Source organism: Neoarius graeffei, chromosome 17, assembly GCF_027579695.1.
Source record: "Neoarius graeffei isolate fNeoGra1 chromosome 17, fNeoGra1.pri, whole genome shotgun sequence".
Lineage (NCBI taxonomy): Eukaryota > Metazoa > Chordata > Actinopteri > Siluriformes > Ariidae > Neoarius > Neoarius graeffei.
Window position 1 is genome coordinate 850,511 of NC_083585.1, and position 17,976 is coordinate 868,486.

At 46.0% G+C, this 17,976-nt stretch overlaps 20 non-coding genes and 52 pseudogenes across 20 annotated transcripts; all 72 read left to right on the plus strand.

Annotated features, from left to right (window-relative positions):
- Window positions 1-35: 35 nt before the first annotated feature.
- On the plus strand, window positions 36-154 carry LOC132865550 (5S ribosomal RNA; annotated as a pseudogene).
- Window positions 155-290: 136 nt separating this feature from the next.
- Window positions 291-409, plus strand: LOC132865551 (5S ribosomal RNA; annotated as a pseudogene).
- Window positions 410-540: 131 nt separating this feature from the next.
- Window positions 541-659, plus strand: LOC132865021 (5S ribosomal RNA; annotated as a pseudogene).
- A 131-nt stretch (window positions 660-790) lies between these two features.
- On the plus strand, window positions 791-909 carry LOC132864953 (5S ribosomal RNA; annotated as a pseudogene).
- Window positions 910-1,040: 131 nt separating this feature from the next.
- On the plus strand, window positions 1,041-1,159 carry LOC132865552 (5S ribosomal RNA; annotated as a pseudogene).
- Window positions 1,160-1,290: 131 nt separating this feature from the next.
- On the plus strand, window positions 1,291-1,409 carry LOC132864882 (5S ribosomal RNA; annotated as a pseudogene).
- Window positions 1,410-1,540: 131 nt separating this feature from the next.
- On the plus strand, window positions 1,541-1,659 carry LOC132865016 (5S ribosomal RNA; annotated as a pseudogene).
- A 136-nt stretch (window positions 1,660-1,795) lies between these two features.
- On the plus strand, window positions 1,796-1,914 carry LOC132865553 (5S ribosomal RNA; annotated as a pseudogene).
- A 131-nt stretch (window positions 1,915-2,045) lies between these two features.
- LOC132864884 (5S ribosomal RNA) lies at window positions 2,046-2,164 on the plus strand (annotated as a pseudogene).
- A 131-nt stretch (window positions 2,165-2,295) lies between these two features.
- Window positions 2,296-2,414, plus strand: LOC132865170 (5S ribosomal RNA). Its single transcript, XR_009650336.1, has one exon. It is a non-coding gene; the product is annotated as a 5S ribosomal RNA (ribosomal RNA).
- Window positions 2,415-2,545: 131 nt separating this feature from the next.
- On the plus strand, window positions 2,546-2,664 carry LOC132865555 (5S ribosomal RNA; annotated as a pseudogene).
- A 136-nt stretch (window positions 2,665-2,800) lies between these two features.
- On the plus strand, window positions 2,801-2,919 carry LOC132865556 (5S ribosomal RNA; annotated as a pseudogene).
- A 126-nt stretch (window positions 2,920-3,045) lies between these two features.
- Window positions 3,046-3,164, plus strand: LOC132865557 (5S ribosomal RNA; annotated as a pseudogene).
- Window positions 3,165-3,295: 131 nt separating this feature from the next.
- Window positions 3,296-3,414, plus strand: LOC132864885 (5S ribosomal RNA; annotated as a pseudogene).
- Window positions 3,415-3,545: 131 nt separating this feature from the next.
- Window positions 3,546-3,664, plus strand: LOC132865171 (5S ribosomal RNA). The gene has a single exon (XR_009650337.1). It is a non-coding gene; the product is annotated as a 5S ribosomal RNA (ribosomal RNA).
- Window positions 3,665-3,800: 136 nt separating this feature from the next.
- Window positions 3,801-3,919, plus strand: LOC132865558 (5S ribosomal RNA; annotated as a pseudogene).
- A 131-nt stretch (window positions 3,920-4,050) lies between these two features.
- LOC132865623 (5S ribosomal RNA) lies at window positions 4,051-4,169 on the plus strand (annotated as a pseudogene).
- A 136-nt stretch (window positions 4,170-4,305) lies between these two features.
- On the plus strand, window positions 4,306-4,424 carry LOC132865172 (5S ribosomal RNA). The gene has a single exon (XR_009650338.1). It is a non-coding gene; the product is annotated as a 5S ribosomal RNA (ribosomal RNA).
- Window positions 4,425-4,555: 131 nt separating this feature from the next.
- Window positions 4,556-4,674, plus strand: LOC132864886 (5S ribosomal RNA; annotated as a pseudogene).
- A 136-nt stretch (window positions 4,675-4,810) lies between these two features.
- LOC132865173 (5S ribosomal RNA) lies at window positions 4,811-4,929 on the plus strand. Its single transcript, XR_009650339.1, has one exon. It is a non-coding gene; the product is annotated as a 5S ribosomal RNA (ribosomal RNA).
- Window positions 4,930-5,060: 131 nt separating this feature from the next.
- LOC132865056 (5S ribosomal RNA) lies at window positions 5,061-5,179 on the plus strand (annotated as a pseudogene).
- A 136-nt stretch (window positions 5,180-5,315) lies between these two features.
- LOC132865559 (5S ribosomal RNA) lies at window positions 5,316-5,434 on the plus strand (annotated as a pseudogene).
- Window positions 5,435-5,565: 131 nt separating this feature from the next.
- LOC132864988 (5S ribosomal RNA) lies at window positions 5,566-5,684 on the plus strand (annotated as a pseudogene).
- A 131-nt stretch (window positions 5,685-5,815) lies between these two features.
- LOC132865316 (5S ribosomal RNA) lies at window positions 5,816-5,934 on the plus strand. The gene has a single exon (XR_009650469.1). It is a non-coding gene; the product is annotated as a 5S ribosomal RNA (ribosomal RNA).
- A 131-nt stretch (window positions 5,935-6,065) lies between these two features.
- Window positions 6,066-6,184, plus strand: LOC132865561 (5S ribosomal RNA; annotated as a pseudogene).
- Window positions 6,185-6,320: 136 nt separating this feature from the next.
- Window positions 6,321-6,439, plus strand: LOC132865562 (5S ribosomal RNA; annotated as a pseudogene).
- A 131-nt stretch (window positions 6,440-6,570) lies between these two features.
- On the plus strand, window positions 6,571-6,689 carry LOC132865563 (5S ribosomal RNA; annotated as a pseudogene).
- A 141-nt stretch (window positions 6,690-6,830) lies between these two features.
- Window positions 6,831-6,949, plus strand: LOC132864887 (5S ribosomal RNA; annotated as a pseudogene).
- Window positions 6,950-7,080: 131 nt separating this feature from the next.
- Window positions 7,081-7,199, plus strand: LOC132865174 (5S ribosomal RNA). The gene has a single exon (XR_009650340.1). It is a non-coding gene; the product is annotated as a 5S ribosomal RNA (ribosomal RNA).
- Window positions 7,200-7,335: 136 nt separating this feature from the next.
- LOC132865564 (5S ribosomal RNA) lies at window positions 7,336-7,454 on the plus strand (annotated as a pseudogene).
- Window positions 7,455-7,580: 126 nt separating this feature from the next.
- LOC132864888 (5S ribosomal RNA) lies at window positions 7,581-7,699 on the plus strand (annotated as a pseudogene).
- Window positions 7,700-7,830: 131 nt separating this feature from the next.
- LOC132865175 (5S ribosomal RNA) lies at window positions 7,831-7,949 on the plus strand. The gene has a single exon (XR_009650341.1). It is a non-coding gene; the product is annotated as a 5S ribosomal RNA (ribosomal RNA).
- A 131-nt stretch (window positions 7,950-8,080) lies between these two features.
- On the plus strand, window positions 8,081-8,199 carry LOC132865566 (5S ribosomal RNA; annotated as a pseudogene).
- Window positions 8,200-8,335: 136 nt separating this feature from the next.
- LOC132865567 (5S ribosomal RNA) lies at window positions 8,336-8,454 on the plus strand (annotated as a pseudogene).
- Window positions 8,455-8,590: 136 nt separating this feature from the next.
- LOC132864889 (5S ribosomal RNA) lies at window positions 8,591-8,709 on the plus strand (annotated as a pseudogene).
- Window positions 8,710-8,840: 131 nt separating this feature from the next.
- On the plus strand, window positions 8,841-8,959 carry LOC132865176 (5S ribosomal RNA). Its single transcript, XR_009650342.1, has one exon. It is a non-coding gene; the product is annotated as a 5S ribosomal RNA (ribosomal RNA).
- A 131-nt stretch (window positions 8,960-9,090) lies between these two features.
- On the plus strand, window positions 9,091-9,209 carry LOC132865568 (5S ribosomal RNA; annotated as a pseudogene).
- A 131-nt stretch (window positions 9,210-9,340) lies between these two features.
- Window positions 9,341-9,459, plus strand: LOC132865177 (5S ribosomal RNA). Its single transcript, XR_009650343.1, has one exon. It is a non-coding gene; the product is annotated as a 5S ribosomal RNA (ribosomal RNA).
- Window positions 9,460-9,590: 131 nt separating this feature from the next.
- On the plus strand, window positions 9,591-9,709 carry LOC132865213 (5S ribosomal RNA). The gene has a single exon (XR_009650375.1). It is a non-coding gene; the product is annotated as a 5S ribosomal RNA (ribosomal RNA).
- Window positions 9,710-9,840: 131 nt separating this feature from the next.
- On the plus strand, window positions 9,841-9,959 carry LOC132865325 (5S ribosomal RNA). Its single transcript, XR_009650477.1, has one exon. It is a non-coding gene; the product is annotated as a 5S ribosomal RNA (ribosomal RNA).
- Window positions 9,960-10,085: 126 nt separating this feature from the next.
- On the plus strand, window positions 10,086-10,204 carry LOC132865323 (5S ribosomal RNA). Its single transcript, XR_009650475.1, has one exon. It is a non-coding gene; the product is annotated as a 5S ribosomal RNA (ribosomal RNA).
- A 131-nt stretch (window positions 10,205-10,335) lies between these two features.
- LOC132864954 (5S ribosomal RNA) lies at window positions 10,336-10,454 on the plus strand (annotated as a pseudogene).
- A 131-nt stretch (window positions 10,455-10,585) lies between these two features.
- On the plus strand, window positions 10,586-10,704 carry LOC132864890 (5S ribosomal RNA; annotated as a pseudogene).
- A 131-nt stretch (window positions 10,705-10,835) lies between these two features.
- Window positions 10,836-10,954, plus strand: LOC132865178 (5S ribosomal RNA). Its single transcript, XR_009650344.1, has one exon. It is a non-coding gene; the product is annotated as a 5S ribosomal RNA (ribosomal RNA).
- A 141-nt stretch (window positions 10,955-11,095) lies between these two features.
- LOC132865569 (5S ribosomal RNA) lies at window positions 11,096-11,214 on the plus strand (annotated as a pseudogene).
- A 121-nt stretch (window positions 11,215-11,335) lies between these two features.
- Window positions 11,336-11,454, plus strand: LOC132864891 (5S ribosomal RNA; annotated as a pseudogene).
- Window positions 11,455-11,585: 131 nt separating this feature from the next.
- On the plus strand, window positions 11,586-11,704 carry LOC132865319 (5S ribosomal RNA). The gene has a single exon (XR_009650472.1). It is a non-coding gene; the product is annotated as a 5S ribosomal RNA (ribosomal RNA).
- A 136-nt stretch (window positions 11,705-11,840) lies between these two features.
- LOC132865570 (5S ribosomal RNA) lies at window positions 11,841-11,959 on the plus strand (annotated as a pseudogene).
- Window positions 11,960-12,090: 131 nt separating this feature from the next.
- LOC132864893 (5S ribosomal RNA) lies at window positions 12,091-12,209 on the plus strand (annotated as a pseudogene).
- A 126-nt stretch (window positions 12,210-12,335) lies between these two features.
- Window positions 12,336-12,454, plus strand: LOC132865180 (5S ribosomal RNA). Its single transcript, XR_009650345.1, has one exon. It is a non-coding gene; the product is annotated as a 5S ribosomal RNA (ribosomal RNA).
- A 131-nt stretch (window positions 12,455-12,585) lies between these two features.
- On the plus strand, window positions 12,586-12,704 carry LOC132865182 (5S ribosomal RNA). Its single transcript, XR_009650347.1, has one exon. It is a non-coding gene; the product is annotated as a 5S ribosomal RNA (ribosomal RNA).
- Window positions 12,705-12,840: 136 nt separating this feature from the next.
- Window positions 12,841-12,959, plus strand: LOC132865571 (5S ribosomal RNA; annotated as a pseudogene).
- A 131-nt stretch (window positions 12,960-13,090) lies between these two features.
- On the plus strand, window positions 13,091-13,209 carry LOC132865052 (5S ribosomal RNA; annotated as a pseudogene).
- Window positions 13,210-13,335: 126 nt separating this feature from the next.
- LOC132865285 (5S ribosomal RNA) lies at window positions 13,336-13,454 on the plus strand. Its single transcript, XR_009650441.1, has one exon. It is a non-coding gene; the product is annotated as a 5S ribosomal RNA (ribosomal RNA).
- Window positions 13,455-13,580: 126 nt separating this feature from the next.
- On the plus strand, window positions 13,581-13,699 carry LOC132864956 (5S ribosomal RNA; annotated as a pseudogene).
- A 136-nt stretch (window positions 13,700-13,835) lies between these two features.
- On the plus strand, window positions 13,836-13,954 carry LOC132864894 (5S ribosomal RNA; annotated as a pseudogene).
- A 131-nt stretch (window positions 13,955-14,085) lies between these two features.
- LOC132865183 (5S ribosomal RNA) lies at window positions 14,086-14,204 on the plus strand. Its single transcript, XR_009650348.1, has one exon. It is a non-coding gene; the product is annotated as a 5S ribosomal RNA (ribosomal RNA).
- A 136-nt stretch (window positions 14,205-14,340) lies between these two features.
- LOC132865053 (5S ribosomal RNA) lies at window positions 14,341-14,459 on the plus strand (annotated as a pseudogene).
- A 126-nt stretch (window positions 14,460-14,585) lies between these two features.
- On the plus strand, window positions 14,586-14,704 carry LOC132865633 (5S ribosomal RNA; annotated as a pseudogene).
- Window positions 14,705-14,835: 131 nt separating this feature from the next.
- On the plus strand, window positions 14,836-14,954 carry LOC132865573 (5S ribosomal RNA; annotated as a pseudogene).
- A 131-nt stretch (window positions 14,955-15,085) lies between these two features.
- On the plus strand, window positions 15,086-15,204 carry LOC132865018 (5S ribosomal RNA; annotated as a pseudogene).
- Window positions 15,205-15,335: 131 nt separating this feature from the next.
- Window positions 15,336-15,454, plus strand: LOC132865574 (5S ribosomal RNA; annotated as a pseudogene).
- Window positions 15,455-15,590: 136 nt separating this feature from the next.
- Window positions 15,591-15,709, plus strand: LOC132865575 (5S ribosomal RNA; annotated as a pseudogene).
- A 131-nt stretch (window positions 15,710-15,840) lies between these two features.
- On the plus strand, window positions 15,841-15,959 carry LOC132864896 (5S ribosomal RNA; annotated as a pseudogene).
- Window positions 15,960-16,090: 131 nt separating this feature from the next.
- Window positions 16,091-16,209, plus strand: LOC132865086 (5S ribosomal RNA; annotated as a pseudogene).
- Window positions 16,210-16,335: 126 nt separating this feature from the next.
- LOC132864973 (5S ribosomal RNA) lies at window positions 16,336-16,454 on the plus strand (annotated as a pseudogene).
- Window positions 16,455-16,585: 131 nt separating this feature from the next.
- On the plus strand, window positions 16,586-16,704 carry LOC132864957 (5S ribosomal RNA; annotated as a pseudogene).
- Window positions 16,705-16,835: 131 nt separating this feature from the next.
- Window positions 16,836-16,954, plus strand: LOC132865034 (5S ribosomal RNA; annotated as a pseudogene).
- A 131-nt stretch (window positions 16,955-17,085) lies between these two features.
- Window positions 17,086-17,204, plus strand: LOC132865184 (5S ribosomal RNA). The gene has a single exon (XR_009650349.1). It is a non-coding gene; the product is annotated as a 5S ribosomal RNA (ribosomal RNA).
- A 131-nt stretch (window positions 17,205-17,335) lies between these two features.
- LOC132865185 (5S ribosomal RNA) lies at window positions 17,336-17,454 on the plus strand. The gene has a single exon (XR_009650350.1). It is a non-coding gene; the product is annotated as a 5S ribosomal RNA (ribosomal RNA).
- Window positions 17,455-17,585: 131 nt separating this feature from the next.
- On the plus strand, window positions 17,586-17,704 carry LOC132865577 (5S ribosomal RNA; annotated as a pseudogene).
- A 136-nt stretch (window positions 17,705-17,840) lies between these two features.
- On the plus strand, window positions 17,841-17,959 carry LOC132865578 (5S ribosomal RNA; annotated as a pseudogene).
- Window positions 17,960-17,976: the final 17 nt, after the last annotated feature.

Consider the following 17,976-nt stretch of genomic DNA (forward strand, 5'->3'; position numbering starts at 1 on the left):
AAGGTAAGAAAACCGCACATTTCCAGCTAATTGTCGCTTACGGCCAAACCACTCTGACAACGCCTGATCCCGTCTGATCTCAGAAGCTAAACCGGGTTGGGCCTGGTTAGTACTTGAGTGGGAGACTGCCTAGGAATACCAGGTACTGTAAGCATTTTATTTTGTCTTCTTGCAGAAATGTGTTTGAATTTTCCTTCTGTGAATTTTCCTTCTGGTCGCAAGGCAAGGCAAGGCAAGGCAAGGCACACATTTCGCAAGGTAAGAAAACCGCACATTTCCAGCTAATTGTCGCTTACGGCCAAACCACTCTGACAACGCCTGATCCCGTCTGATCTCAGAAGCTAAACCGGGTTGGGCCTGGTTAGTACTTGAGTGGGAGACTGCCTAGGAATACCAGGTACTGTAAGCATTTTATTTTGTATTCTTGCAGAAATGTGTTTGAATTTTCCTTCTGTGAATTTTCCTTCTGGTCGCAAGGCAAGGCAAGGCAAGGCAAACATTTCGCAAGGTAAGAAAACCGCACATTTCCAACTAACTGTCGCTTACGGCCAAACCACTCTGACAACGCCTGATCCTGTCTGATCTCAGAAGCTAAACAGGGTTGGGCCTGGTTAGTACTTGAGTGGGAGACTGCCTCGGAATACCAGGTACTATAAGCATTTTATTTTGTCTTCTTGCAGAAATGTGTTTGAGTTTTCCTTCTGTGAATTTTCCTTCTGGTCGCAAGGCAAGGCAAGGCAAGGTACACATTTCGCAAGGTAAGAAAACCGCACATTTCCAACTAACTGTCGCTTACGGCCAAACCACTCTGACAACGCCTGATCCCGTCTGATCTCAGAAGCTAAACCGGGTTGGGCCTGGTTAGTACTTGATTGGGAGACTGCCTAGGAATACCAGGTACTGTAAGCATTTTATTTTGTCTTCTTGCAGAAATGTGTTTGAATTTTCCTTCTGTGAATTTTCCTTCTGGTCGCAAGGCAAGGCAAGGCAAGGCAAACATTTCGCAAGGTAAGAAAACCGCACATTTCCAACTAACTGTCGCTTACGGCCAAACCACTCTGACAACGCCTGATCCCGTCTGATCTCAGAAGCTAAACCGGGTTGGGCCTGGTTAGTACTTGAGTGGGAGACTGCCTAGGAATACCAGGTACTGTAAGCATTTTATTTTGTATTCTTGCAGAAATGTGTTTGAATTTTCCTTCTGTGAATTTTCCTTCTGGTCGCAAGGCAAGGCAAGGCAAGGCAAACATTTCGCAAGGTAAGAAAACCGCACATTTCCAACTAACTGTCGCTTACGGCCAAACCACTCTGACAACGCCTGATCCTGTCTGATCTCAGAAGCTAAACAGGGTTGGGCCTGGTTAGTACTTGAGTGGGAGACTGCCTCGGAATACCAGGTACTGTAAGCATTTTATTTTGTCTTCTTGCAGAAATGTGTTTGAATTTTCCTTCTGTGAATTTTCCTTCTGGTCGCAAGGCAAGGCAAGGCAAGGCACACATTTCGCAAGGTAAGAAAACCGCACATTTCCAGCTAATTGTCGCTTACGGCCAAACCACTCTGACAACGCCTGATCCTGTCTGATCTCAGAAGCTAAACCGGGTTGGGCCTGGTTAGTACTTGAGTGGGAGACTGCCTAGGAATACCAGGTACTGTAAGCATTTTATTTTGTCTTCTTGCAGAAATGTGTTTGAATTTTCCTTCTGTGAATTTTCCTTCTGGTCGCAAGGCAAGGCAAGGCAAGGCAAGGCACACATTTCGCAAGGTAAGAAAACCGCACATTTCCAGCTAATTGTCGCTTACGGCCAAACCACTCTGACAACGCCTGATCCCGTCTGATCTCAGAAGCTAAACCGGGTTGGGCCTGGTTAGTACTTGAGTGGGAGACTGCCTAGGAATACCAGGTACTGTAAGCATTTTATTTTGTCTTCTTGCAGAAATGTGTTTGAATTTTCCTTCTGTGAATTTTCCTTCTGGTCGCAAGGCAAGGCAAGGCAAGGCAAACATTTCGCAAGGTAAGAAAACCGCACATTTCCAACTAACTGTCGCTTACGGCCAAACCACTCTGACAACGCCTGATCCTGTCTGATCTCAGAAGCTAAACAGGGTTGGGCCTGGTTAGTACTTGAGTGGGAGACTGCCTCGGAATACCAGGTACTGTAAGCATTTTATTTTGTCTTCTTGCAGAAATGTGTTTGAGTTTTCCTTCTGTGAATTTTCCTTCTGGTCGCAAGGCAAGGCAAGGCAAGGTACACATTTCGCAAGGTAAGAAAACCGCACATTTCCAACTAACTGTCGCTTACGGCCAAACCACTCTGACAACGCCTGATCCCGTCTGATCTCAGAAGCTAAACAGGGTTGGGCCTGGTTAGTACTTGAGTGGGAGACTGCCTAGGAATACCAGGTACTGTAAGCATTTTATTTTGTCTTCTTGCAGAAATGTGTTTGAATTTTCCTTCTGTGAATTTTCCTTCTGGTCGCAAGGCAAGGCAAGGCAAGGCACACATTTCGCAAGGTAAGAAAACCGCACATTTCCAGCTAATTGTCGCTTACGGCCAAACCACTCTGACAACGCCTGATCCCGTCTGATCTCAGAAGCTAAACCGGGTTGGGCCTGGTTAGTACTTGAGTGGGAGACTGCCTAGGAATACCAGGTACTGTAAGCATTTTATTTTGTCTTCTTGCAGAAATGTGTTTGAATTTTCCTTCTGTGAATTTTCCTTCTGGTCGCAAGGCAAGGCAAGGCAAGGCAAGGCACACATTTCGCAAGGTAAGAAAACCGCACATTTCCAGCTAATTGTCGCTTACGGCCAAACCACTCTGACAACGCCTGATCCCGTCTGATCTCAGAAGCTAAACCGGGTTGGGCCTGGTTAGTACTTGAGTGGGAGACTGCCTAGGAATACCAGGTACTGTAAGCATTTTATTTTGTCTTCTTGCAGAAATGTGTTTGAATTTTCCTTCTGTGAATTTTCCTTCTGGTCGCAAGGCAAGGCAAGGCACACATTTCGCAAGGTAAGAAAACCGCACATTTCCAGCTAATTGTTGCTTACGGCCAAACCACTCTGACAACGCCTGATCCCGTCTGATCTCAGAAGCTAAACCGGGTTGGGCCTGGTTAGTACTTGAGTGGGAGACTGCCTAGGAATACCAGGTACTGTAAGCATTTTATTTTGTATTCTTGCAGAAATGTGTTTGAATTTTCCTTCTGTGAATTTTCCTTCTGGTCGCAAGGCAAGGCAAGGCAAGGCAAACATTTCGCAAGGTAAGAAAACCGCACATTTCCAACTAACTGTCGCTTACGGCCAAACCACTCTGACAACGCCTGATCCTGTCTGATCTCAGAAGCTAAACAGGGTTGGGCCTGGTTAGTACTTGAGTGGGAGACTGCCTCGGAATACCAGGTACTGTAAGCATTTTATTTTGTCTTCTTGCAGAAATGTGTTTGAGTTTTCCTTCTGTGAATTTTCCTTCTGGTCGCAAGGCAAGGCAAGGCAAGGTACACATTTCGCAAGGTAAGAAAACCGCACATTTCCAACTAACTGTCGCTTACGGCCAAACCACTCTGACAACGCCTGATCCCGTCTGATCTCAGAAGCTAAACAGGGTTGGGCCTGGTTAGTACTTGAGTGGGAGACTGCCTAGGAATACCAGGTACTGTAAGCATTTTATTTTGTCTTCTTGCAGAAATGTGTTTGAATTTTCCTTCTGTGAATTTTCCTTCTGGTCGCAAGGCAAGGCAAGGCAAGGCAAGGCACACATTTCGCAAGGTAAGAAAACCGCACATTTCCAGCTAATTGTCGCTTACGGCCAAACCACTCTGACAACGCCTGATCCCGTCTGATCTCAGAAGCTAAACCGGGTTGGGCCTGGTTAGTACTTGAGTGGGAGACTGCCTAGGAATACCAGGTACTGTAAGCATTTTATTTTGTATTCTTGCAGAAATGTGTTTGAATTTTCCTTCTGTGAATTTTCCTTCTGGTCGCAAGGCAAGGCAAGGCAAGGCAAACATTTCGCAAGGTAAGAAAACCGCACATTTCCAACTAACTGTCGCTTACGGCCAAACCACTCTGACAACGCCTGATCCTGTCTGATCTCAGAAGCTAAACAGGGTTGGGCCTGGTTAGTACTTGAGTGGGAGACTGCCTCGGAATACCAGGTACTGTAAGCTTTTTATTTTGTCTTCTTGCAGAAATGTGTTTGAGTTTTCCTTCTGTGAATTTTCCTTCTGGTCGCAAGGCAAGGCAAGGCAAGGCAAGGTACACATTTCGCAAGGTAAGAAAACCGCACATTTCCAACTAACTGTCGCTTACGGCCAAACCACTCTGACAACGCCTGATCCCGTCTGATCTCAGAAGCTAAACAGGGTTGGGCCTGGTTAGTACTTGAGTGGGAGACTGCCTAGGAATACCAGGTACTGTAAGCATTTTATTTTGTCTTCTTGCAGAAATGTGTTTGAATTTTCCTTCTGTGAATTTTCCTTCTGGTCGCAAGGCAAGGCAAGGCAAGGCAAACATTTCGCAAGGTAAGAAAACCGCACATTTCCAACTAACTGTCGCTTACGGCCAAACCACTCTGACAACGCCTGATCCTGTCTGATCTCAGAAGCTAAACAGGGTTGGGCCTGGTTAGTACTTGAGTGGGAGACTGCCTCGGAATACCAGGTACTGTAAGCATTTTATTTTGTCTTCTTGCAGAAATGTGTTTGAGTTTTCCTTCTGTGAATTTTCCTTCTGGTCGCAAGGCAAGGCAAGGCAAGGCAAGGTACACATTTCGCAAGGTAAGAAAACCGCACATTTCCAACTAACTGTCGCTTACGGCCAAACCACTCTGACAACGCCTGATCCCGTCTGATCTCAGAAGCTAAACAGGGTTGGGCCTGGTTAGTACTTGAGTGGGAGACTGCCTAGGAATACCAGGTACTGTAAGCATTTTATTTTGTCTTCTTGCAGAAATGTGTTTGAATTTTCCTTCTGTGAATTTTCCTTCTGGTCGCAAGGCAAGGCAAGGCAAGGCACACATTTCGCAAGGTAAGAAAACCGCACATTTCCAGCTAATTGTCGCTTACGGCCAAACCACTCTGACAACGCCTGATCCTGTCTGATCTCAGAAGCTAAACCCGGTTGGGCCTGGTTAGTACTTGAGTGGGAGACTGCCTAGGAATACCAGGTACTGTAAGCATTTTATTTTGTCTTCTTGCAGAAATGTGTTTGAATTTTCCTTCTGTGAATTTTCCTTCTGGTCGCAAGGCAAGGCAAGGCAAGGCAAGGCACACATTTCGCAAGGTAAGAAAACCGCACATTTCCAGCTAATTGTCGCTTACGGCCAAACCACTCTGACAACGCCTGATCCCGTCTGATCTCAGAAGCTAAACCGGGTTGGGCCTGGTTAGTACTTGAGTGGGAGACTGCCTAGGAATACCAGGTACTGTAAGCATTTTATTTTGTATTCTTGCAGAAATGTGTTTGAATTTTCCTTCTGTGAATTTTCCTTCTGGTCGCAAGGCAAGGCAAGGCAAGGCAAACATTTCGCAAGGTAAGAAAACCGCACATTTCCAACTAACTGTCGCTTACGGCCAAACCACTCTGACAACGCCTGATCCTGTCTGATCTCAGAAGCTAAACAGGGTTGGGCCTGGTTAGTACTTGAGTGGGAGACTGCCTCGGAATGCCAGGTACTGTAAGCATTTTATTTTGTATTCTTGCAGAAATGTGTTTGAGTTTTCCTTCTGTGAATTTTCCTTCTGGTCGCAAGGCAAGGCAAGGCAAGGTACACATTTCGCAAGGTAAGAAAACCGCACATTTCCAACTAACTGTCGCTTACGGCCAAACCACTCTGACAACGCCTGATCCCGTCTGATCTCAGAAGCTAAACAGGGTGGGGCCTGGTTAGTACTTGAGTGGGAGACTGCCTAGGAATACCAGGTACTGTAAGCATTTTATTTTGTCTTCTTGCAGAAATGTGTTTGAATTTTCCTTCTGTGAATTTTCCTTCTGGTCGCAAGGCAAGGCAAGGCAAGGCACACATTTCGCAAGGTAAGAAAACCGCACATTTCCAGCTAATTGTCGCTTACGGCCAAACCACTCTGACAACGCCTGATCCCGTCTGATCTCAGAAGCTAAACCGGGTTGGGCCTGGTTAGTACTTGAGTGGGAGACTGCCTAGGAATACCAGGTACTGTAAGCATTTTATTTTGTCTTCTTGCAGAAATGTGTTTGAATTTTCCTTCTGTGAATTTTCCTTCTGGTCGCAAGGCAAGGCAAGGCAAGGCAAGGCACACATTTCGCAAGGTAAGAAAACCGCACATTTCCAGCTAATTGTCGCTTACGGCCAAACCACTCTGACAACGCCTGATCCCGTCTGATCTCAGAAGCTAAACCGGGTTGGGCCTGGTTAGTACTTGAGTGGGAGACTGCCTAGGAATACCAGGTACTGTAAGCATTTTATTTTGTCTTCTTGCAGAAATGTGTTTGAATTTTCCTTCTGTGAATTTTCCTTCTGGTCGCAAGGCAAGGCAAGGCAAGGCACACATTTCGCAAGGTAAGAAAACCGCACATTTCCAGCTAATTGTCGCTTACGGCCAAACCACTCTGACAACGCCTGATCCCGTCTGATCTCAGAAGCTAAACCGGGTTGGGCCTGGTTAGTACTTGAGTGGGAGACTGCCTAGGAATACCAGGTACTGTAAGCATTTTATTTTGTATTCTTGCAGAAATGTGTTTGAATTTTCCTTCTGTGAATTTTCCTTCTGGTCGCAAGGCAAGGCAAGGCAAGGCAAGGCAAGGCAAACATTTCGCAAGGTAAGAAAACCGCACATTTCCAACTAACTGTCGCTTACGGCCAAACCACTCTGACAACGCCTGATCCTGTCTGATCTCAGAAGCTAAACAGGGTTGGGCCTGGTTAGTACTTGAGTGGGAGACTGCCTCGGAATACCAGGTACTGTAAGCATTTTATTTTGTCTTCTTGCAGAAATGTGTTTGAGTTTTCCTTCTGTGAATTTTCCTTCTGGTCGCAAGGCAAGGCAAGGCAAGGTACACATTTCGCAAGGTAAGAAAACCGCACATTTCCAACTAACTGTCGCTTACGGCCAAACCACTCTGACAACGCCTGATCCCGTCTGATCTCAGAAGCTAAACAGGGTTGGGCCTGGTTAGTACTTGAGTGGGAGACTGCCTAGGAATACCAGGTACTGTAAGCATTTTATTTTGTCTTCTTGCAGAAATGTGTTTGAATTTTCCTTCTGTGAATTTTCCTTCTGGTCGCAAGGCAAGGCAAGGCGAGGCAAGGCACACATTTCGCAAGGTAAGAAAACCGCACATTTCCAGCTAATTGTCGCTTACGGCCAAACCACTCTGACAACGCCTGATCCCGTCTGATCTCAGAAGCTAAACCGGGTTGGGCCTGGTTAGTACTTGAGTGGGAGACTGCCTAGGAATACCAGGTACTGTAAGCATTTTATTTTGTCTTCTTGCAGAAATGTGTTTGAATTTTCCTTCTGTGAATTTTCCTTCTGGTCGCAAGGCAAGGCAAGGCAAACATTTCGCAAGGTAAGAAAACCGCACATTTCCAACTAACTGTCGCTTACGGCCAAACCACTCTGACAACGCCTGATCCTGTCTGATCTCAGAAGCTAAACAGGGTTGGGCCTGGTTAGTACTTGAGTGGGAGACTGCCTCGGAATACCAGGTACTGTAAGCATTTTATTTTGTCTTCTTGCAGAAATGTGTTTGAGTTTTCCTTCTGTGAATTTTCCTTCTGGTCGCAAGGCAAGGCAAGGCAAGGTACACATTTCGCAAGGTAAGAAAACCGCACATTTCCAACTAACTGTCGCTTACGGCCAAACCACTCTGACAACGCCTGATCCCGTCTGATCTCAGAAGCTAAACAGGGTTGGGCCTGGTTAGTACTTGAGTGGGAGACTGCCTAGGAATACCAGGTACTGTAAGCATTTTATTTTGTCTTCTTGCAGAAATGTGTTTGAATTTTCCTTCTGTGAATTTTCCTTCTGGTCGCAAGGCAAGGCAAGGCAAGGCACACATTTCGCAAGGTAAGAAAACCGCACATTTCCAGCTAATTGTCGCTTACGGCCAAACCACTCTGACAACGCCTGATCCCGTCTGATCTCAGAAGCTAAACCGGGTTGGGCCTGGTTAGTACTTGAGTGGGAGACTGCCTAGGAATACCAGGTACTGTAAGCATTTTATTTTGTCTTCTTGCAGAAATGTGTTTGAATTTTCCTTCTGTGAATTTTCCTTCTGGTCGCAAGGCAAGGCAAGGCAAGGCAAGGCACACATTTCGCAAGGTAAGAAAACCGCACATTTCCAGCTAATTGTCGCTTACGGCCAAACCACTCTGACAACGCCTGATCCCGTCTGATCTCAGAAGCTAAACCGGGTTGGGCCTGGTTAGTACTTGAGTGGGAGACTGCCTAGGAATACCAGGTACTGTAAGCATTTTATTTTGTATTCTTGCAGAAATGTGTTTGAATTTTCCTTCTGTGAATTTTCCTTCTGGTCGCAAGGCAAGGCAAGGCAAGGCAAGGCAAACATTTCGCAAGGTAAGAAAACCGCACATTTCCAACTAACTGTCGCTTACGGCCAAACCACTCTGACAACGCCTGATCCTGTCTGATCTCAGAAGCTAAACAGGGTTGGGCCTGGTTAGTACTTGAGTGGGAGACTGCCTCGGAATACCAGGTACTGTAAGCATTTTATTTTGTCTTCTTGCAGAAATGTGTTTGAGTTTTCCTTCTGTGAATTTTCCTTCTGGTCGCAAGGCAAGGCAAGGCAAGGTACACATTTCGCAAGGTAAGAAAACCGCACATTTCCAACTAACTGTCGCTTACGGCCAAACCACTCTGACAACGCCTGATCCCGTCTGATCTCAGAAGCTAAACAGGGTTGGGCCTGGTTAGTACTTGAGTGGGAGACTGCCTAGGAATACCAGGTACTGTAAGCATTTTATTTTGTCTTCTTGCAGAAATGTGTTTGAATTTTCCTTCTGTGAATTTTCCTTCTGGTCGCAAGGCAAGGCAAGGCAAGGCACACATTTCGCAAGGTAAGAAAACCGCACATTTCCAGCTAATTGTCGCTTACGGCCAAACCACTCTGACAACGCCTGATCCCGTCTGATCTCAGAAGCTAAACCGGGTTGGGCCTGGTTAGTACTTGAGTGGGAGACTGCCTAGGAATACCAGGTACTGTAAGCATTTTATTTTGTCTTCTTGCAGAAATGTGTTTGAATTTTCCTTCTGTGAATTTTCCTTCTGGTCGCAAGGCAAGGCAAGGCAAGGTACACATTTCGCAAGGTAAGAAAACCGCACATTTCCAACTAACTGTCGCTTACGGCCAAACCACTCTGACAACGCCTGATCCCGTCTGATCTCAGAAGCTAAACAGGGTTGGGCCTGGTTAGTACTTGAGTGGGAGACTGCCTAGGAATACCAGGTACTGTAAGCATTTTATTTTGTCTTCTTGCAGAAATGTGTTTGAATTTTCCTTCTGTGAATTTTCCTTCTGGTCGCAAGGCAAGGCAAGGCAAGGCAAACATTTCGCAAGGTAAGAAAACCGCACATTTCCAACTAACTGTCGCTTACGGCCAAACCACTCTGACAACGCCTGATCCCGTCTGATCTCAGAAGCTAAACAGGGTTGGGCCTGGTTAGTACTTGAATGGGAGACTGCCTCGGAATACCAGGTACTGTAAGCATTTTATTTTGTCTTCTTGCAGAAATGTGTTTGAGTTTTCCTTCTGTGAATTTTCCTTCTGGTCGCAAGGCAAGGCAAGGCAAGGTACACATTTCGCAAGGTAAGAAAACCGCACATTTCCAACTAACTGTCGCTTACGGCCAAACCACTCTGACAACGCCTGATCCCGTCTGATCTCAGAAGCTAAACAGGGTTGGGCCTGGTTAGTACTTGAGTGGGAGACTGCCTCGGAATACCAGGTACTGTAGGCATTTTATTTTGTCTTCTTGCAGAAATGTGTTTGAGTTTTCCTTCTGTGAATTTTCCTTCTGGTCACAAGGCAAGGCAAGGCACACATTTCGCAAGGTAAGAAAACCGCACATTTCCTACTAACTGTTGCTTATGGCCAAACCACTCTGACAACGCCTGATCCCGTCTGATCTCAGAAGCTAAACAGGGTTGGGCCTGGTTAGTACTTGAGTGGGAGACTGCCTAGGAATACCAGGTACTGTAAGCGTTTTATTTTGTCTTCTTGCAGAAATGTGTTTGAATTTTCCTTCTGTGAATTTTCCTTCTGGTCGCAAGGCAAGGCAAGGCAAGGCACACATTTCGCAAGGTAAGAAAACCGCACATTTCCAACTAACTGTCGCTTACGGCCAAACCACTCTGACAACGCCTGATCCCGTCTGATCTCAGAAGCTAAACCGGGTTGGGCCTGGTTAGTACTTGATTGGGAGACTGCCTAGGAATACCAGGTACTGTAAGCATTTTATTTTGTCTTCTTGCAGAAATGTGTTTGAATTTTCCTTCTGTGAATTTTCCTTCTGGTCGCAAGGCAAGGCAAGGCAAGGCAAACATTTCGCAAGGTAAGAAAACCGCACATTTCCAACTAACTGTCGCTTACGGCCAAACCACTCTGACAACGCCTGATCCTGTCTGATCTCAGAAGCTAAACAGGGTTGGGCCTGGTTAGTACTTGAGTGGGAGACTGCCTCGGAATACCAGGTACTGTAAGCATTTTGTTTTGTCTTCTTGCAGAAATGTGTTTGAGTTTTCCTTCTGTGAATTTTCCTTCTGGTCGCAAGGCAAGGCAAGGCAAGGTACACATTTCGCAAGGTAAGAAAACCGCACATTTCCAACTAACTGTCGCTTACGGCCAAACCACTCTGACAACGCCTGATCCCGTCTGATCTCAGAAGCTAAACAGGGTTGGGCCTGGTTAGTACTTGAGTGGGAGACTGCCTAGGAATACCAGGTACTGTAAGCATTTTATTTTGTCTTCTTGCAGAAATGTGTTTGAATTTTCCTTCTGTGAATTTTCCTTCTGGTCGCAAGGCAAGGCAAGGCAAGGCAAGGCACGGCACACATTTCGCAAGGTAAGAAAACCGCACATTTCCAGCTAATTGTCGCTTACGGCCAAACCACTCTGACAACGCCTGATCCCGTCTGATCTCAGAAGCTAAACCGGGTTGGGCCTGGTTAGTACTTGAGTGGGAGACTGCCTAGGAATACCAGGTACTGTAAGCATTTTATTTTGTATTCTTGCAGAAATGTGTTTGAATTTTCCTTCTGTGAATTTTCCTTCTGGTCGCAAGGCAAGGCAAACATTTCGCAAGGTAAGAAAACCGCACATTTCCAACTAACTGTCGCTTACGGCCAAACCACTCTGACAACGCCTGATCCTGTCTGATCTCAGAAGCTAAACAGGGTTGGGCCTGGTTAGTACTTGAGTGGGAGACTGCCTCGGAATACCAGGTACTGTAAGCATTTTATTTTGTCTTCTTGCAGAAATGTGTTTGAGTTTTCCTTCTGTGAATTTTCCTTCTGGTCGCAAGGCAAGGCAAGGCAAGGTACACATTTCGCAAGGTAAGAAAACCGCACATTTCCAACTAACTGTCGCTTACGGCCAAACCACTCTGACAATGCCTGATCCCGTCTGATCTCAGAAGCTAAACAGGGTTGGGCCTGGTTAGTACTTGAGTGGGAGACTGCCTAGGAATACCAGGTACTGTAAGCATTTTATTTTGTCTTCTTGCAGAAATGTGTTTGAATTTTCCTTCTGTGAATTTTCCTTCTGGTCGCAAGGCAAGGCAAGGCAAGGCAAGGCACACATTTCGCAAGGTAAGAAAACCGCACATTTCCAGCTAATTGTCGCTTACGGCCAAACCACTCTGACAACGCCTGATCCCGTCTGATCTCAGAAGCTAAACCGGGTTGGGCCTGGTTAGTACTTGAGTGGGAGACTGCCTAGGAATACCAGGTACTGTAAGCATTTTATTTTGTATTCTTGCAGAAATGTGTTTGAATTTTCCTTCTGTGAATTTTCCTTCTGGTCGCAAGGCAAGGCAAGGCAAGGCAAACATTTCGCAAGGTAAGAAAACCACACATTTCCAACTAACTGTCGCTTACGGCCAAACCACTCTGACAACGCCTGATCCTGTCTGATCTCAGAAGCTAAACAGGGTTGGGCCTGGTTAGTACTTGAGTGGGAGACTGCCTCGGAATACCAGGTACTGTAAGCATTTTATTTTGTCTTCTTGCAGAAATGTGTTTGAGTTTTCCTTCTGTGAATTTTCCTTCTGGTCGCAAGGCAAGGCAAGGTACACATTTCGCAAGGTAAGAAAACCGCACATTTCCAACTAACTGTCGCTTACGGCCAAACCACTCTGACAACGCCTGATCCCGTCTGATCTCAGAAGCTAAACAGGGTTGGGCCTGGTTAGTACTTGAGTGGGAGACTGCCTAGGAATACCAGGTACTGTAAGCATTTTATTTTGTCTTCTTGCAGAAATGTGTTTGAGTTTTCCTTCTGTGAATTTTCCTTCTGGTCGCAAGGCAAGGCAAGGCAAGGTACACATTTCGCAAGGTAAGAAAACCGCACATTTCCAACTAACTGTCGCTTACGGCCAAACCACTCTGACAACGCCTGATCCCGTCTGATCTCAGAAGCTAAACAGGGTTGGGCCTGGTTAGTACTTGAGTGGGAGACTGCCTAGGAATACCAGGTACTGTAAGCATTTTATTTTGTCTTCTTGCAGAAATGTGTTTGAATTTTCCTTCTGTGAATTTTCCTTCTGGTCGCAAGGCAAGGCAAGGCAAGGCAAGGCACACATTTCGCAAGGTAAGAAAACCGCACATTTCCAGCTAATTGTCGCTTACGGCCAAACCACTCTGACAACGCCTGATCCCGTCTGATCTCAGAAGCTAAACCGGGTTGGGCCTGGTTAGTACTTGAGTGGGAGACTGCCTAGGAATACCAGGTACTGTAAGCATTTTATTTTGTATTCTTGCAGAAATGTGTTTGAATTTTCCTTCTGTGAATTTTCCTTCTGGTCGCAAGGCAAGGCAAGGCAAGGCAAACATTTCGCAAGGTAAGAAAACCGCACATTTCCAACTAACTGTCGCTTACGGCCAAACCACTCTGACAACGCCTGATCCCGTCTGATCTCAGAAGCTAAACAGGGTTGTGCCTGGTTAGTACTTGAGTGGAAGACTGCCTCGGAATACCAGGTACTGTAGGCATTTTATTTTGTCTTCTTGCAGAAATGTGTTTGAGTTTTCCTTCTGTGAATTTTCCTTCTGGTCACAAGGCAAGGCAAGGCACACATTTCGCAAGGTAAGAAAACCGCACATTTCCTACTAACTGTTGCTTATGGCCAAACCACTCTGACAACGCCTGATCCCGTCTGATCTCAGAAGCTAAACAGGGTTGGGCCTGGTTAGTACTTGAGTGGGAGACTGCCTAGGAATACCAGGTACTGTAAGCATTTTATTTTGTCTTCTTGCAGAAATGTGTTTGAATTTTCCTTCTGTGAATTTTCCTTCTGGTCGCAAGGCAAGGCAAGGCACACATTTCGCAAGGTAAGAAAACCGCACATTTCCAACTAACTGTCGCTTACGGCCAAACCACTCTGACAACGCCTGATCCCGTCTGATCTCAGAAGCTAAACCGGGTTGGGCCTGGTTAGTACTTGATTGGGAGACTGCCTAGGAATACCAGGTACTGTAAGCATTTTATTTTGTCTTCTTGCAGAAATGTGTTTGAATTTTCCTTCTGTGAATTTTCCTTCTGGTCGCAAGGCAAGGCAAGGCAAGGCAAGGCAAACATTTCGCAAGGTAAGAAAACCGCACATTTCCAACTAACTGTCGCTTACGGCCAAACCACTCTGACAACGCCTGATCCTGTCTGATCTCAGAAGCTAAACAGGGTTGGGCCTGGTTAGTACTTGAGTGGGAGACTGCCTCGGAATACCAGGTACTGTAAGCATTTTATTTTGTCTTCTTGCAGAAATGTGTTTGAGTTTTCCTTCTGTGAATTTTCCTTCTGGTCGCAAGGCAAGGCAAGGCAAGGTACACATTTCGCAAGGTAAGAAAACCGCACATTTCCAACTAACTGTCGCTTACGGCCAAACCACTCTGACAACGCCTGATCCCGTCTGATCTCAGAAGCTAAACAGGGTTGGGCCTGGTTAGTACTTGAGTGGGAGACTGCCTAGGAATACCAGGTACTGTAAGCATTTTATTTTGTCTTCTTGCAGAAATGTGTTTGAATTTTCCTTCTGTGAATTTTCCTTCTGGTCGCAAGGCAAGGCAAGGCAAGGCAAGGCACACATTTCGCAAGGTAAGAAAACCGCACATTTCCAGCTAATTGTCGCTTACGGCCAAACCACTCTGACAACGCCTGATCCCGTCTGATCTCAGAAGCTAAACAGGGTTGTGCCTGGTTAGTACTTGAGTGGAAGACTGCCTCGGAATACCAGGTACTGTAGGCATTTTATTTTGTCTTCTTGCAGAAATGTGTTTGAGTTTTCCTTCTGTGAATTTTCCTTCTGGTCACAAGGCAAGGCAAGGCACACATTTCGCAAGGTAAGAAAACCGCACATTTCCTACTAACTGTTGCTTATGGCCAAACCACTCTGACAACGCCTGATCCCGTCTGATCTCAAAAGCTAAACAGGGTTGGGCCTGGTTAGTACTTGAGTGGGAGACTGCCTAGGAATACCAGGTACTGTAAGCATTTTATTTTGTCTTCTTGCAGAAATGTGTTTGAATTTTCCTTCTGTGAATTTTCCTTCTGGTCGCAAGGCAAGGCAAGGCAAGGCACACATTTCGCAAGGTAAGAAAACCGCACATTTCCAGCTAATTGTCGCTTACGGCCAAACCACTCTGACAACGCCTGATCCCGTCTGATCTCAGAAGCTAAACCGGGTTGGGCCTGGTTAGTACTTGAGTGGGAGACTGCCTAGGAATACCAGGTACTGTAAGCATTTTATTTTGTATTCTTGCAGAAATGTGTTTGAATTTTCCTTCTGTGAATTTTCCTTCTGGTCGCAAGGCAAGGCAAGGCAAGGCAAACATTTCGCAAGGTAAGAAAACCGCACATTTCCAGCTAACTGTCGCTTACGGCCAAACCACTCTGACAACGCCTGATCCTGTCTGATCTCAGAAGCTAAACCGGGTTGGGCCTGGTTAGTACTTGAGTGGGAGACTGCCTAGGAATACCAGGTACTGTAAGCATTTTATTTTGTCTTCTTGCAGAAATGTGTTTGAATTTTCCTTCTGTGAATTTTCCTTCTGGTCGCAAGGCAAGGCAAGGCAAGGCACACATTTCGCAAGGTAAGAAAACCGCACATTTCCAGCTAATTGTCGCTTACGGCCAAACCACTCTGACAACGCCTGATCCCGTCTGATCTCAGAAGCTAAACCGGGTTGGGCCTGGTTAGTACTTGAGTGGGAGACTGCCTAGGAATACCAGGTACTGTAAGCATTTTATTTTGTCTTCTTGCAGAAATGTGTTTGAATTTTCCTTCTGTGAATTTTCCTTCTGGTCGCAAGGCAAGGCAAGGCAAGGCAAGGCACACATTTCGCAAGGTAAGAAAACCGCACATTTCCAGCTAATTGTCGCTTACGGCCAAACCACTCTGACAACGCCTGATCCCGTCTGATCTCAGAAGCTAAACCGGGTTGGGCCTGGTTAGTACTTGAGTGGGAGACTGCCTAGGAATACCAGGTACTGTAAGCATTTTATTTTGTATTCTTGCAGAAATGTGTTTGAATTTTCCTTCTGTGAATTTTCCTTCTGGTCGCAAGGCAAGGCAAGGCAAGGCAAACATTTCGCAAGGTAAGAAAACCGCACATTTCCAACTAACTGTCGCTTACGGCCAAACCACTCTGACAACGCCTGATCCTGTCTGATCTCAGAAGCTAAACAGGGTTGGGCCTGGTTAGTACTTGAGTGGGAGACTGCCTCGGAATACCAGGTACTGTAAGCATTTTATTTTGTCTTCTTGCAGAAATGTGTTTGAGTTTTCCTTCTGTGAATTTTCCTTCTGGTCGCAAGGCAAGGCAAGGCAAGGTACACATTTCGCAAGGTAAGAAAACCGCACATTTCCAACTAACTGTCACTTACGGCCAAACCACTCTGACAACGCCTGATCCCGTCTGATCTCAGAAGCTAAACAGGGTTGTGCCTGGTTAGTACTTGAGTGGAAGACTGCCTCGGAATACCAGGTACTGTAGGCATTTTATTTTGTCTTCTTGCAGAAATGTGTTTGAGTTTTCCTTCTGTGAATTTTCCTTCTGGTCACAAGGCAAGGCAAGGCACACATTTCGCAAGGTAAGAAAACCGCACATTTCCTACTAACTGTTGCTTATGGCCAAACCACTCTGACAACGCCTGATCCTGTCTGATCTCAGAAGCTAAACAGGGTTGGGCCTGGTTAGTACTTGAGTGGGAGACTGCCTAGGAATACCAGGTACTGTAAGCATTTTATTTTGTCTTCTTGCAGAAATGTGTTTGAATTTTCCTTCTGTGAATTTTCCTTCTGGTCGCAAGGCAAGGCAAGGCAAGGCACACATTTCGCAAGGTAAGAAAACCGCACATTTCCAACTAACTGTCGCTTACGGCCAAACCACTCTGACAACGCCTGATCCCGTCTGATCTCAGAAGCTAAACCGGGTTGGGCCTGGTTAGTACTTGATTGGGAGACTGCCTAGGAATACCAGGTACTGTAAGCATTTTATTTTGTCTTCTTGCAGAAATGTGTTTGAATTTTCCTTCTGTGAATTTTCCTTCTGGTCGCAAGGCAAGGCAAGGCAAGGCAAACATTTCGCAAGGTAAGAAAACCGCACATTTCCAACTAACTGTCGCTTACGGCCAAACCACTCTGACAACGCCTGATCCTGTCTGATCTCAGAAGCTGAACAGGGTTGGGCCTGGTTAGTACTTGAGTGGGAGACTGCCTCGGAATACCAGGTACTGTAAGCATTTTATTTTGTCTTCTTGCAGAAATGTGTTTGAGTTTTCCTTCTGTGAATTTTCCTTCTGGTCGCAAGGCAAGGCAAGGCAAGGTACACATTTCGCAAGGTAAGAAAACCGCACATTTCCAACTAACTGTCGCTTACGGCCAAACCACTCTGACAACGCCTGATCCCGTCTGATCTCAGAAGCTAAACAGGGTTGGGCCTGGTTAGTACTTGAGTGGGAGACTGCCTAGGAATACCAGGTACTGTAAGCATTTTATTTTGTCTTCTTGCAGAAATGTGTTTGAATTTTCCTTCTGTGAATTTTCCTTCTGGTCGCAAGGCAAGGCAAGGCAAGGCAAACATTTCGCAAGGTAAGAAAACCGCACATTTCCAACTAACTGTCGCTTACGGCCAAACCACTCTGACAACGCCTGATCCCGTCTGATCTCAGAAGCTAAACAGGGTTGGGCCTGGTTAGTACTTGAGTGGGAGACTGCCTAGGAATACCAGGTACTGTAAGCATTTTATTTTGTCTTCTTGCAGAAATGTGTTTGAATTTTCCTTCTGTGAATTTTCCTTCTGGTCGCAAGGCAAGGCAAGGCAAGGCACACATTTCGCAAGGTAAGAAAACCGCACATTTCCAGCTAATTGTCGCTTACGGCCAAACCACTCTGACAACGCCTGATCCCGTCTGATCTCAGAAGCTAAACCGGGTTGGGCCTGGTTAGTACTTGAGTGGGAGACTGCCTAGGAATACCAGGTACTGTAAGCATTTTATTTTGTCTTCTTGCAGAAATGTGTTTGAATTTTCCTTCTGTGAATTTTCCTTCTGGTCGCAAGGCAAGGCAAGGCAAGGCAAGGCACACATTTCGCAAGGTAAGAAAACCGCACATTTCCAGCTAATTGTCGCTTACGGCCAAACCACTCTGACAACGCCTGATCCCGTCTGATCTCAGAAGCTAAACCGGGTTGGGCCTGGTTAGTACTTGAGTGGGAGACTGCCTAGGAATACCAGGTACTGTAAGCATTTTATTTTGTATTCTT